Consider the following 13,803-nt stretch of genomic DNA (forward strand, 5'->3'; position numbering starts at 1 on the left):
AAAAAAAAATAAAAAAATAGAGTAAACTGTCTGTGAAAAGAGTAACTTTATGAAGAATTAGTATATGGTATGGTGTTGGAGAAATGTCTTCAGACATACTTATGATCAACAATATGTATGTATTCTATACATTTATATTATTGACATGTAATTGATAACAAAACTTTTTATCTGGACAAACACACACCCTCATTCCCAGGAGCCCAGTGATGAAGAGCCTCGAGGGGAGGAGCCACCATCTGAAAGTCAAGATCCAAAACCTGGTCAGGAGAGAGAAGAATGGTCAGGGTGCAGCTGAGATTCAAGTTGCTGGGAAGGGGAAGAAAGAATGTCTATGGGGGGAGGAGGCCTATATGTACCTCATGCCTTATGCCATGAGCAGTAACAGGAGGAAAGAAAACCTTAGGAAAGGGTCTCAAACGTTTGCTGAAAGTTTGTTGGAAAATTGTTAAGTATGGTTTGTACTTTCCTGGAGTCCCTGGATACAATGAATCATCTCTTACCTTTGAGATACATTTTATTTGTTGAAAATACAGTCCTTGCTAAATCACAAGAAACTGTTGTAATAAAATGGCAAGAGACAGTCTTGTTTCTGTGGCCCATAAGTACAGAGAATGCATGTATGTCAGTGATGCTCAAAGCGGGTGTAAGATGCCTGTGCTAACCATGCTCCCTGCCCTCCTGTCAGTCTTCATGACCTACTGTGTGCAATTAAATAAAAGACACGTATGATCGAATCACTTCCAGTCATATCATAGGTTACATATTACAGGTTTCTGCCTTGAGACCTCAGATGATAGGAATTAAATTTCAAATATTCTAAGGGTATTAATTCCTGGGTAGTTGACATAAGTATCTTTTATGCATATAATGCCAATTGATGGCTATGAATTAGAAGAGCTTCTGATTTTAAGTGAAGCACTGCATGTTTAGGAGATAAATTACCTAAATGTTTTTGCTCTACACTGCTGAACCATTCCATTAGACTATTTACATTAAAAGATAGTTTTCAGATGATTTCCAGAAGCATATCGGTCATTATCAATTGTATTCTTTGGAAGATCATAGCCTTAAATGCACACGTTGCTAAAATAGATAGCAAATTACATGACAGACGACAATAATACAAATAAATAAAAATAATAATAGAAGAGCCACAGAACAAACTTATGGGGAAAGAGGTAGTGAATAAAAGACAGGTATGACTCATTAGTTGAAGTTATTCAAAAGTAATACATTTACTCTCTACAGAGAATACAGACAATTATTAAGTCTCTACAGATGTCCAATTGAATGTAAGCTATAGAGTGACTCTTAGGCTCCTAGTTTTAGTCCATTGTATAAAACTAAAACTTTGGTGTCCTTCTCATACCTTTAAGTTCATCTGAAAACAGTTCTGCTAGTAATGTCCCCTCCTGTTATGTTTCTATTATAGGTGATGTGCAACCACAGTTTTAAGCAAAGACAAGCTGAAACACCACAAACTGGTCTTATATTAGATATTTGACTTAAGAATGTCTCAATAAAGTTTTAAGCCCTCTCCAAAGAATTCTTGCACATTTTTTGTTCATTTTATTCCCAGATAGTTAATATTTTTGTAACTTGTGACCAGGGGCAGTGGCTCTTGTCTGTAATCCCAGTATTTTGGCATGCTGAGGGAGGTGGACTACTTGAGCTCAGGAGACTGACACCAGGTTGAGCAACATAGCGAGATCCCCTCCCTGCAAAAATAAATGAATGATTGCATGAATGTACTCATGTATGTATGTCGCTGTAGTTCCAGCTACTCCGGAGGGTGAGGTAAGAGAATCCCTTGAGCCCAGGAGGTCGAGGATGCTGGTAATGATTTTCATGTTACTGCAAGTCTGCAAGGGAGACTCTTAAAAATAAAAAGGAAAAGAAAGTATCACTTGAAATTTTGTATTCTGATTGAGCTGGTATACATAGAAGTGATGTTGTGAAATATGTATGTGGTCTTTGACCATGCTTACTGGCATACAACTCCTAAAATTTTTAGATCTCCATAAAATGATATCTTTTTGTATGCTAATGAGTTGAGTGATGGCTGGCAGCCCCTCTGTAGCTCTAGGATGGGGGTTTAAAGGGTTGGGAGTTTCAGCCCCACCCCCAACCTTCAGGGAAGGGAGAAGGGCTGAAAGTTATGTTGATCACCAATGGGCAGCCAGCGGTTAAATCAATCATGCCAACATAATGAAAACCTCCTTCAAAAACCAAAAGGCAGGGTTCAGAGAATTTCCACATAGCTGAGCACATGGAGGGCAGCATGCCTATAGATGGCATGGAAGTTCCCTGCCCCCTTCCCCATGTCTTATTCTGTGTATCTCTTTATCTGCATCCTTTCTAATATCCTGTTTTCATAAACCCATAAACGTATGTATTTCCCTGAGTCTTGTGAGATGTTCTAGCAAATTAATTAAACTTGAGTAGGAGTTATGGGAAACCCAATTTAAAGCTGGTGTTTCAGAAGCACAGGTAAAACAACCTACGGCTTGCACCGATTGGCAGGGCCATCTTGTGGCACTGAGCCCTCATCCTGTGCAATCTCACGCTATCTCCAGGTGGATCGAGTTGAATGAGCGAATGAACACCCAGCTGCTGTGTGCTGCAAACTCATTGTTTTCTTGGTGTTTGGGGAAAAGCCCCCATAGATGTGGTCACAGAAGTCTTTCGTGTTACTGGTTATGCAACAAGAATGGAGAAAACACATTTTTCTTCCATTCAACAGGTATTATGTTTATATATTGATTTTCTATACAGTATCCTTCCTAAATGGCCTTATTCCAGATTTATCTCCAGATCCATTCTGATTTTCAAAATACACAAACGTATCATCTTTGATTAATAACAGCTTCTCTCAGACATTTCAAGCATTATCCCGTTTCCTATTTTACAACATTGGACAGACCCACCCAATACAATGCTGATTAGAACCAGTAATTGTGGCCATCCTTCTCTTACGCTTAATAGACACTGGAAAACTTTCCACATTTTACCATGTTTGCTGTGCTTTTAAAAATAGATATACTTTATTAGAATAGGAAGTTCCATTGTATTCCTCGTTTGCTAAGAGTATATATCTTGAGTACATGTTAACTTTCAGGAAGCACTTGTAGTGCATCCACATAGATGATTACAGAACTTTTTCCTTTACTAATCTGTTAACATTGTGAATTACTTTGGTAAGTTGCTGTGTTTCAACCAACCTCACATTCCTAGGCAGAAAAATTGGGTCATGATGCACTATATTTTTTGGATAATCTATGTATAACTGATTTGTTTAGGATTTTTATGCATGTCCTCAGAAGTGACATTAGCCTATATTTTTATTTTATGTAGATATGCTCCTCAACTTATCATGGGATTTTGTCCAATAAGTCCATCATATATTGAAAATTTTGTAAGTTGAATACGCATTCAGTACACCTAACTTAGCAAACAGCTTAGCTTAGCTTAGCCCACCTTCGACGTAGCCAGAATGCTTACATTAGCCTACAGCTGTGCAAAATCACGTGACACAAAGTTGATTTTATAATAACTTTAAGTAGAGAGAATGCATGTATGTCAGTGATGATCAAAGTGGGTGTAAGATGCCTGTGCTAACCATGCTCCCTGCCCTCCTGTCAGTCTTCATGACCTACTGTGTGCAATTAAATAAAAGACACATATGATCGAATCACTTCCAACCATATCATAGGTTACACATTACAGGTTTCTGTAATATCTGTAATATGTTGAATATCTCATGTAATTTATTGGATAGTGCCCTGAAAGTGAAAAACACAATGCTTACATGGCATGTTGAAGCACCGTTTCTATGGAATGCATTTCATTTATCCACCATCCTAAAATCAGAAAATTTTAAGTGGAAGCATCATGAGTCAGGACCATCTGTATTTTCTTTGATGGACTTTGCTACCAAGGTTGCTCTAGCTTCATGAAATAAATTGGGATATAAGACCTCTTTCTATTCTCTGGAAGTGAAATCTCTTCAAGACTGAATACTTAGCAATAACCTTTTCCACATTCATTTGTTTCTAGACTGCATCTCTTTTTTTTAGTTTTGGACCCTACTTAAAGAGACAGATGGGACAGCTCCAGGATCTCATGCCTTTAAACATTGTGAGGTGCCTATCTTCCCTACAATGATGCTGATAATGATACTGTCACTCTGAAAACAACGTGCTCCTGTTTCTGTACTGATATTACCCTCTGTACACAGAAAGTTGAATTTTCCATTCTATTATTTTGCCTACATAATTTTTTTAAGAGATGGGTTCTCACTCTGTTGCCCAGGCTTATCTTGAACTCCTGGACTCAAGCAGTCCTCCCTCTTTGGCCTCCAAAAGTGCTGGGATGACAGGTGAGAGCCACTGTGCCTTCCCTGCCTACATGATTTTGATCTGTGCTTGTATGTGCTTGTAAATGGGTTGACAAACCCAAAGCTGTTATAATTACAATAGCTCCATTTATTGGGTTCTCTAAGAAAAACAGGAATAATAATAACTCACATTTATAGAGTGTGTGTTATCCATTAGCCACTTCTCTGAGCTACGTTTCATTGATTCTGACCTCATTTAATCCTTTAATAAGGTGAGTCAGAGAGCTTCCTAAAATTAACAATAAATGACTCTAGTAAGAAGCAGATATGGTGACTCAAGTTCTAAGTTCACAGTCTGCGCTTTCTTGAAGCAACTGCTTCTGACAGTGTTGAATGTAGAACTGGTGTTGTACATGTTGACTTTCGTGGTAATCACATGATTTCATATAAATCTAGGATAATATAGTAAATATACTTTTTTGTTATTCAAGATAAAAGGCTTTGCTCTTCTCTTGAAGGAGGGGTTTCCCAAAATATGGCACATGGACCTAACAGCAGACGTTCCCAAGTGAAACCATTGGTCCCAAAACTTTTTTTTTTTTTCCTTTTTTTGAGACGCAGTCTCACTCTGTTGCCCAGGCTAGAGTGCAACGGCACCATCTCGGCTCACTGTAACCTCTGCCTCCTGGGTTCAAGCAGTTCTCACACCTCAGCCTCCTGAGTAGCTGGGATTACAGGCGCATGCACCCACGCCTGGCTAATTTTTGTAGAGACAGAGTTTCACCTTGTTTGCCAGGCTGCTCTTGAACTCCTGACCTCAGGTGATCAGCCCACCTCAGCCTCCCAAAGTGCTGCGATTACAGGTGTGAGTCACATAGCACCCGGCCAGTCCAAAAACATTTTTTAAAAATTTATGAGAACACACTTATTTTACTTTGGTACAGAAACATGTAACTAGAATACTAAAACCATTTGAAACAGTGAGCGGAAACACGGAGAGAAGAAATGATGTCTCAATCCCTATGGAGCAAGACCACAACATCTCATGCAAACATGTCTGACCTTTCTTTAAAATTATTAAGGTCAGGGAAGGAGAAGCACCAAACCTCATTTTTCATCTATATGAAATCCATCAGCCTCACAGTCACCACATCTCATTCAGAAGCCCCTGCAGCTGCCTGGTTCCAGCCTGATATCCCTCTTACTAATACATAATACACGACTGACACCTCTGAGCTCCATTTGTATCCTCACACCATAAAAGATAATTCTGCAATAAAGGCTCCTTCTCAGAATCCACACTGCTTAGAGAGGGCAAGGGAATTATAATTAGCAATGATTTCTCTCTTTTACAGAGATTATAAGTATTTTTGTTCCAAAGGACCGAAAAGCTAGGGTTCAAATAAAAAGTGAGTCTAAATGTAGGGGATCCCATTTGCCACAAAGTATGTGAGAAGTTCCTAGGCTGTAGAGCTGAATGATAGAATTAGGGCCTAGTAGAAGAAAGGGGAAAGTAATCAGGGCAACTCACTGAGCAAAATGACTTGGGTCCTGGCTATACTGTCTCCTCACAGACTATAACATGGACTAGGCATGGATTTCTATCGTGGCTCTGACACACTGGCTTGAGATGTTGAGCAAAGTACTTATATCCTGTGGGACTGTTTCCCCATTTCTAAATTAGAAATTAGATTATTTACACTAAATGATTGTTATGAAGAATAAAAGAATTAACATACCGAGAAGACACTACATTGCACATAAATTTGGTTTACAAGTTATACATTCTTTTCTTTAAAATTTACTCTTTTCATTTGATTTACCTTTACAACTACATCTCTATTAAGTGTGAAATGCAAGTAAAGATACAAAGTTACCTTTTTACATGCATTTGACTTCCACAGCTTATTTGATTTAAATATACATGTTCATTAATGGTGTCACACATGGAATGAATTCTGAAACACTTTTATAAATACCCAACTGTGACAAGGAAAATCCTAAGTCAGTAGTATGCGCTGAAAACTGTGCTCCTTGCTCTGTGTGATGCCATGAGGAATAAGTCAGCATTCTGGCCAGGCAACCCCACACAATTCAGTACAATTGTGTGTCAATTGCTCAGGCAGTCCATAGGCAGCCCCGCGGTGGCTAACAGGGCCACAAGGACCACCAATACAGTTGTTAATCTGGCTTCTCACATATCCATAGATTTGGCCGGTAAGAAGACAGTGAGCTCAAATGGATTCAAGTGACTGATTGCCTGCAGACACAGCAAAAGCAAGATCACCATTGTGTCAGCACCATGTCCCTAGTCCCACAGTATGACAGTGAATCAGAGGTACTCAGTGACAGACAGCACAGATGGAGAGGCTCTTTTTCTGTGAGGAACCCACAGCTGTACCCTAAGACCAATGTTGAAACTGCACTGAATACTCAGCTTAGGATCACACCTGACAGAGCTGTGACATCAGCTGGGACAGGAGGGGCAATCCAGCTCCTCAACACAGAAGACCTATGGAAGTCATTCATGCTTGTGAAGATGAAGTACTGGTGTCAATGACTACACTCAACTGACTGCCTTCTGACAGTTCCCCTAAGCCAAAGATGCAGATGCATTGTTTGGACTGGACGAGGAACCCTAGAGGGAAAGGTCTCACAAAAGGAGGCCATGTTGGGGCCTTGGCCAACTTCTGCCTGACTAATGTACATCCTGGAGGGGTGCCCTCACAACGGTAAACTGTTGGTGCCCAGGGGTATCACGTGTGCCCTCTGGAAATGTGCTTGCATGTGTCCCCTGACTATCCGAACCCTGCCTGAGCCCTGGAAGGCATTCATGTCTGCTACAGCTTACTGGCCAGAGTTGAGCTGAGCCTGAAATGGTGGCCTGGACTGGACAAAAGTGGTTAATACCGAATCTTAGCTAGGAAGTCCCCTGCCTATCTAAGATAGACATTCATCATTAATAGCTTTTGGGTACGATGGCTATGATAGGAAATTTGATGTGTCAACTTTACCAGGCTTCACTATGCAGTAAATTCTTCACTTTAATCAATGTAGCTGTCTCTCTGAAGGGGTGTTCTGATCTGAGACTAACATTTAAATCAGCAGACCTTGAGTAAAGCTAATTGTCCTCCACAATGTGTTTGAGCCTCATCCAGTCACTTGGAGGCCTTCAAAGAAAGACTGGGGTCCTCCACAAGATGAAAAACCTCTGCGTCCACACTGCCCTTAAATTTGAGCTATCACATCACCTCTGCCATGGGACTGCAGCATGTCATCCTGCTCTGCAAGCTTTGCACTTTCCAGCTCCCATAGTTGCCTGAGGCAATTTCTCAAAATCTCATCTCTCTCTCTCTCTCTCTCTCTCTCATCTCTGCACTCACTCCCCTCAACATCCACACACACAGAGGAGCCCTAACCAATAGGCTGTTTACATCTGGGACCCTTAAAGGGCATCACTGAGATCAGTACTGCAGGTTGGTCTCACTCTGCTGCAGGGCTCCTAAGGCAGACGCCTGTGGCGTTCCCCTCCCACCCTCTGCAGACTGATATCCATGTGGCTCATCACTGTTACTCTGGGTTTGGTCATCCAACCATGTAGAGATCACTACAATTCCACAAGTGTTCCCTACCCTCCTTCTGCCTGTGAGGTCCTCTGTTCCATCCTTAAGACATAGGGGTCTACTGGGTAAATTTTCAACCTCTCACAAAGGACCTGGGAACCTGGTGAGGGAGATACACCTGCAAAGAGAACTTTCAGTGCAGTAACAGCAAAGAGCATAGCTGGTGTGTTCACCAACTCAAGGGAGATTACACTGGGAACATCTCCCACTTCATTTTCCCCAACAACTAACAACTTATCTTGGAAAAGATACTGTTGGTAGACAAACTGTATTTCCCTCATTCTGTTTTTCCCAGGCATGCATAGATGCAAAGCACACTGATATTGGAATGTCATATCAGAGTGGAATCCAAGAATGAAATGCCCTGCAGTGATGTCATTTTTCAAAGCAGTCAATAGGTCTGTATAAGTCCCCAGATGAAGCAATATACAAGTATCCCTCAGTTTACAGGGAAGTGACATGTATGGAAAATCCAGTTTATTTGAGACTCAGGAAAAAGAACTGTGCCTCCCCGTAACCTTAATCCCCAAATGCCAGTAACCTCTGATAATAATTCCAACAACCACAGCTACCCTCAGAAATTTCCAAAATGCCCCAAGATGGGCAATGATGTTCTGGCTATAAACCACAAGTTTAGGAGTGCAAAGGAGTACCCTTAAACTTCTTATTTACATCAAAAACATAGCAATGTCACAGTCAGTACAGAGGAAACAGCTCGGTAGCAAGGGCAAGGACACAGTGTTCCCCAGGAGGAGTTGCAGGAACCTTCCTCCTCTGTCTTGCTTTCTGTGATAAGAAAATGGTTCACGGCAAGGTGAGGTGGCTCAGACCTCAAATCTCAGCACGTTGGTTCATCCAGTTGTGAGGATTGCTTCAGCCCCGGGGTTCAAGACCAGCCTGGACAACAGAGGGAGACCCCATCTTTAAAAAAAATTTTAAAAATATACCCAGGTATGGTGGACCGTGCATGTAGTTCCACCTACTTGGGAGGCTCAGATGGAAGGATTGCTTGAGTCTGGGAGGTCAAGGCTACAGTGAGCCATGATTTCTCCACTGCACTCTAGGCTGAGCAACACAGTGAGACTCTGTCTCAAATAAGACAAAAAAGAAAGAATGTATTTCACGGCCAGCTGGGGTGTGTGGTGAAGCTTTGTTTCATAGGTCAAGCACTGCCATGGGACATTGATGCTCAGGATGGTTCTATGGTAGGCATGTCTCTGGGATCCTAGGACTGGTGTCCTTCCCCTTGGTGAGGACAGCCCTCTCCAGGTGGGGACACAGGAGGAAGGGGCCAGGCTAGGTAGTCAGGCTACCAGGGACACCTGTCTGCTGTGGGATGGCAGATGAGATCAGGAGAAGGACAGCTGAGATCAGGAGAAGGACACTTGAAAGGAGGAGAGGGGAAACGCACTCCTCAGGACACCTGTCTCCTAAAAAGCGAAGACATTGGCCCTACATCGTGTCATTGCTCTAGGCTCCTGTGGAAGCACATGATGGTGCAAGAAGGAAACAAAGGCTGGTGGGAGGGGGAAAATAGCTTGCATCATGCCCCATCCTATGTGTTCAATGGTTCCTGAGAGGAGCCCATGCCTTTTTGGGATCTAAAAGGTCATTTCTTGACACAACTCTATTCACCACCCATGAGGAGCAGGGAACTGAGGTAAACTGAGGTCTTCTGGGAGAAAGGCCAATAAGGTTTGTGAGGTCTTCTCATAAGATACACTGCCTTACCCTTATGGTGAGTCTCACACTGCGTTCATCATGTCCTGTGTTCCTATGTGCTGAGGTCGCCCTTCTCAATCTCATGTCTCTCCTGGGAATATTTTTCTGGGTATGTTCCAGAGAGTCCTGCTACCTGAGGGATTTAAGAAGGTTTCTGAAAGTTCCCTAGGCTGGGAAGTAAATTTCCAAATCCTAGGACACAGTTGTGGCCACACTAAATGAGCTTCCCTGGGTGTGATTCCTGGAATCTGCACTTTTAACAGATCTTGGAGTCTAACTTTCATGGAAACTTGTCTGAGAACTACTAGAGCAGGGGAATAGTCTCATTTCCCAGCTACACACCTCTTTCTCCTTCGTAAAAGTGTAGAAGAGACACGTTTGGTGCCTTCTCTGATGGACGAACTCAAGACCTTCAGGTAAGGAGACCAGCACTCACATGCTGGCTGTTATTCTAATGACGCTCTCAGGATACCATCTCCAAATGATGCCCAGACCAGTCCTTTCAAGTCTCCATCTCTTAAATATTTCTGAAGAAATCAAATGTCTTTTGCCTGTGCAGTTTTATGCCCTAAAATTCTAAAGTTTTGCAGTAGCCTTTGGATCTTACTCTTGATTACACAAATATGCAGCTCAGTAGAGTTTTTGCCATGCTTGTGGCCTTTGGCTCCACCACTCACTGCTGGGTGACACTGAGAAAGTTCCTTAACATCTCTGTGCCTCCTTTCTCCAGTAGTATCATGGAAATACTACTGGTAATGTCATCTATTTCTTGGGGTAGTTTAGAGCATTGCGTATATTAAGACATGTACACTTGTCAGGACATTGCCAGCCATATCATAAATTTCCAATCAATTCTAGCTGTTATTTTTGCCAAGATTGTTGCTGTGTCCACATTTCCCTGGAACATGATCCAGAGAGACTATGTCATGAATACCTTTGACCCCTTGGATGATCCTTCTGTTATCACTTCAGCTCTTTCAGGACTCAAGAAATGAGTCTGTGTGGCTGGCAGGAGGGCATACTTTTCTTCGAAAAATGAATAATCAATGCTCCTCATGGGGCTATTCTAAAGCTTAAATTCAAAGCTGGGGTTTTATCTTCATGAGCTTGTATGGAGAATTTGAATGAAAACTTTCTAGGAAATTAGAACTCTAGTGACCTCTTCATGTCATTTGTATAATTCTTGGGCAAGTAAGTAGTCACTGGATAAGGGTAGCACATAATTATATAGAATTTTAAAAATGTATGCATGTACTATTTCATAGTTAGTGCTTTTTGTATCCTGTCTATCTTTGTCTTACAAGATGCTGCAGATTCCCTTACATTTTCTTCTACAAGTGTTGTAGCAGTAGCTTTTACATTGAGTTCTGTGATGTATTTTGAGTTCACTTTTGTATATGGTGTGAGGCAAAGGTTGAGGTTCATTTGTTTGCATATCAGTGTCCGATTGTTCCAGCACCATTCCTGGAATAAAACATGCTTCCCTACTGAATTATCTTGGCACTGTATGGAAAAATCCATTTAACTTGCATATATAGATCTACCTTCGGACTCTCGTGCCTTTTCTTCTGCCAATATCACAGTGTCTTGATTAGCATAGTTGTCAAATGCATTTTGAAATCAGGTAATGTGAGTACTCCAATATTATTTGCCCTTTATAACATTGTTAGGCTATTCTAGTCCCTTTGCTTTCCCATATAAGTTTTGAAGTCAGCTTGTCAATTTATAGAAACAAGAGGCTGCAAGTGTTTTAACTGGGTTTACATTGAATGTATAGATTATTTGGGAGAAACTGACACATTGACAATCTTGAGTCTTGGGATCCATTAATGTTGTGTGTCTCTCCACTTATTTCAGCGTGCTTTCATGTTTCTTCAAAATGTTTTCCAGGGAGTCTAAGTCTCTTCATAGGCCTCTAAGGTCTTGCTTTATGAATCTGGGTGTTCCTGTATTGGGTGCATATATATTTAGGATAGTTAGCTCTTCTGGTTGAATTGATCCCTTTACCATTATGTAATGGCCTTCTTTGTCTCTTTTGATCTTTGTTGGTTTAAAGTCTGTTTTATCAGAGACTGGGATGGCAACCCCTGCTTTTTTTTTTTTTTTTTGCTTTCCATTTGCTTGGTAGATCTTCCTCCATCCCTTTATTTTGAGCCTATGTGTGTCTTGCACGTGAGATAGGTCTCGTGAATACAGCACACTGATGGGTCTTGACTCTTATCCAACTTGCCAGTCTGTGTCTTTTAATTGGGGCATTTAGCCCACTTACATTTAAGGTTAATATTCTTGTTTGTGAATTTGATCCTGTCGTTGTGATGTCAGCTGGTTGTTTTGTCCGTTCATTGATGCAGTTTCTTCATAGCATCGATGGACTTTACAATTTGGTATGTTTTTTGCAGTGGCTGGTACTGGTTGTTCCTTTCCATGTTTAGTGCTTCCTTCAGGAGCTCTTGTAAGGCAGGCCTGATGGTGACAAAATCTCTCAGCATTTGCTTGTCTGTAAAGGATTTTATTTCTCCTACACTTGTGAATCTTAGTTTGGCTGGATATGAGATTCTGGGTGGAAAATTCTTTACTTTAAGAATGTTGAATATTGGCCCCCACTCTCTTCTGGCTTGTATGGTTTCTGCCAAGAGATTCGCTGCTAGTCTGATGGGCTTCCCTTTGTGGGTAACCCGACTTTTCTGTCTGGCTGCCCTTAACATTTTTTCCTTCATTTCAACCTTGGTGAATCTGACAATAATGTGTCTTGGGGTTGCTCTTCTCAAGGAGTATCTTTGTGGTGTTCTCTGTATTTCCTGAATTTGAATGTTGGCCTGCCTTCCTAGGTTGGGGAAGTTCTCCTGGATAATATCCTGAAGAGTGTTTTCTAACTTGGATCCATTCTCCCCATCACGTTCAGTAACACCAATCCAATGTACATTTGGTCTTTTCACATAGTCCCATATTTCTTGGAGGCTTTGTTCATTTCTTTTCACTCTTTTTTCTCTAATCTTGTCTTGTTGAGTTCATTAATTTAATCTCCAATCACTGATATCCTTTCTTCCACTTGATCGAATCTGTACTGAAGCTTGTGCATGCATCAAGAAGTTCTCGTACTGTGGTTTTCAGCTCCATCAGGTCATTTAAGGTCTTCTTAACACTGTTTATTCTAGTTAGCCAGTTGTCTAACCTTGTTTCAAGGTTTTTAGCTTCCTGGTGATGGGTTAGAACATGCTCCTTTAGTTTGGAGAATTTTTGAAGCCTTTTGAACTTACCAACCTTTTGAAGCCTTCTTCTGTCAACTGGTCAAACGCATTCTCCATCCAGTTTTGTTCCTTTGCTGGCGAGGAGCTGTGATCCTTTGTAGGAGAAGAGGCACTCTGGTTTCTGGAGTTGTCAGCTTTTCTGCTCTGGTTTCTCCACATCTTTGTGGTTTTATCTACCTTTGGTCTTTGATGTTGGTGACCTACAGATGGGGTTTTGGTGTGGATGTGCTTTTTGTTGATGTTTATGTTATTCCTTTCTGTTCCTTAGTTTTCCTTCTAACAGTCAGGACCCTCAGCTGCAGGTCTGTTAGAGTTTGCTGGACATCCACTCTAGACCCTGTTTGCCTGGGTATCACCAGGGGAGGCTGCAGAGCAGCATATATGGCTGCCTGATCCTTCCTCTGGAAGCTTGGTCCCAGAGGGCCACCCACCTGTATGAAGTATCTGTCGGCACCTACTGGGGGCTCCCAGTCAGCCTACACGAGGGCCAGGGACCCACTTGAGGAGGCAGTCTGTCCGTTCTCAGAGCTCGAGTGCCATGCTGGGAGAACCACTGCTCTCTTCAGAGCTGTCAGACAGGGACGTTTGGTCTGCGGAAGCTGTCTGCTGCCTTTTGTTCTGATATGCCCTGCCCACAGAGGTGGAATCTAGAGAGGCAGTAGGCCTTGCTGAGCTGTGGTGGGTATGCCCAGTTCCAGCTTCCCAGCCTCCTTGTTTACACTGTGAACACAAAACCGCCTACTCAAGCCTCAGCAATGGCGGACACCCCTCCCCTTGCCAAGCTGCAGCATTGCAGGTCGATCTTAGACTAGCAATATATGGCGATATGTGGTGGGATGGGAGGATGGGATGTGTTTGTACTGGGCTCAGG

The sequence above is a fragment of the Mandrillus leucophaeus genome, unplaced genomic scaffold (genome assembly GCF_000951045.1).
Source record: "Mandrillus leucophaeus isolate KB7577 unplaced genomic scaffold, Mleu.le_1.0 Scaffold1929, whole genome shotgun sequence".
In the NCBI taxonomy this organism is placed as follows: Eukaryota; Metazoa; Chordata; class Mammalia; order Primates; family Cercopithecidae; genus Mandrillus; species Mandrillus leucophaeus.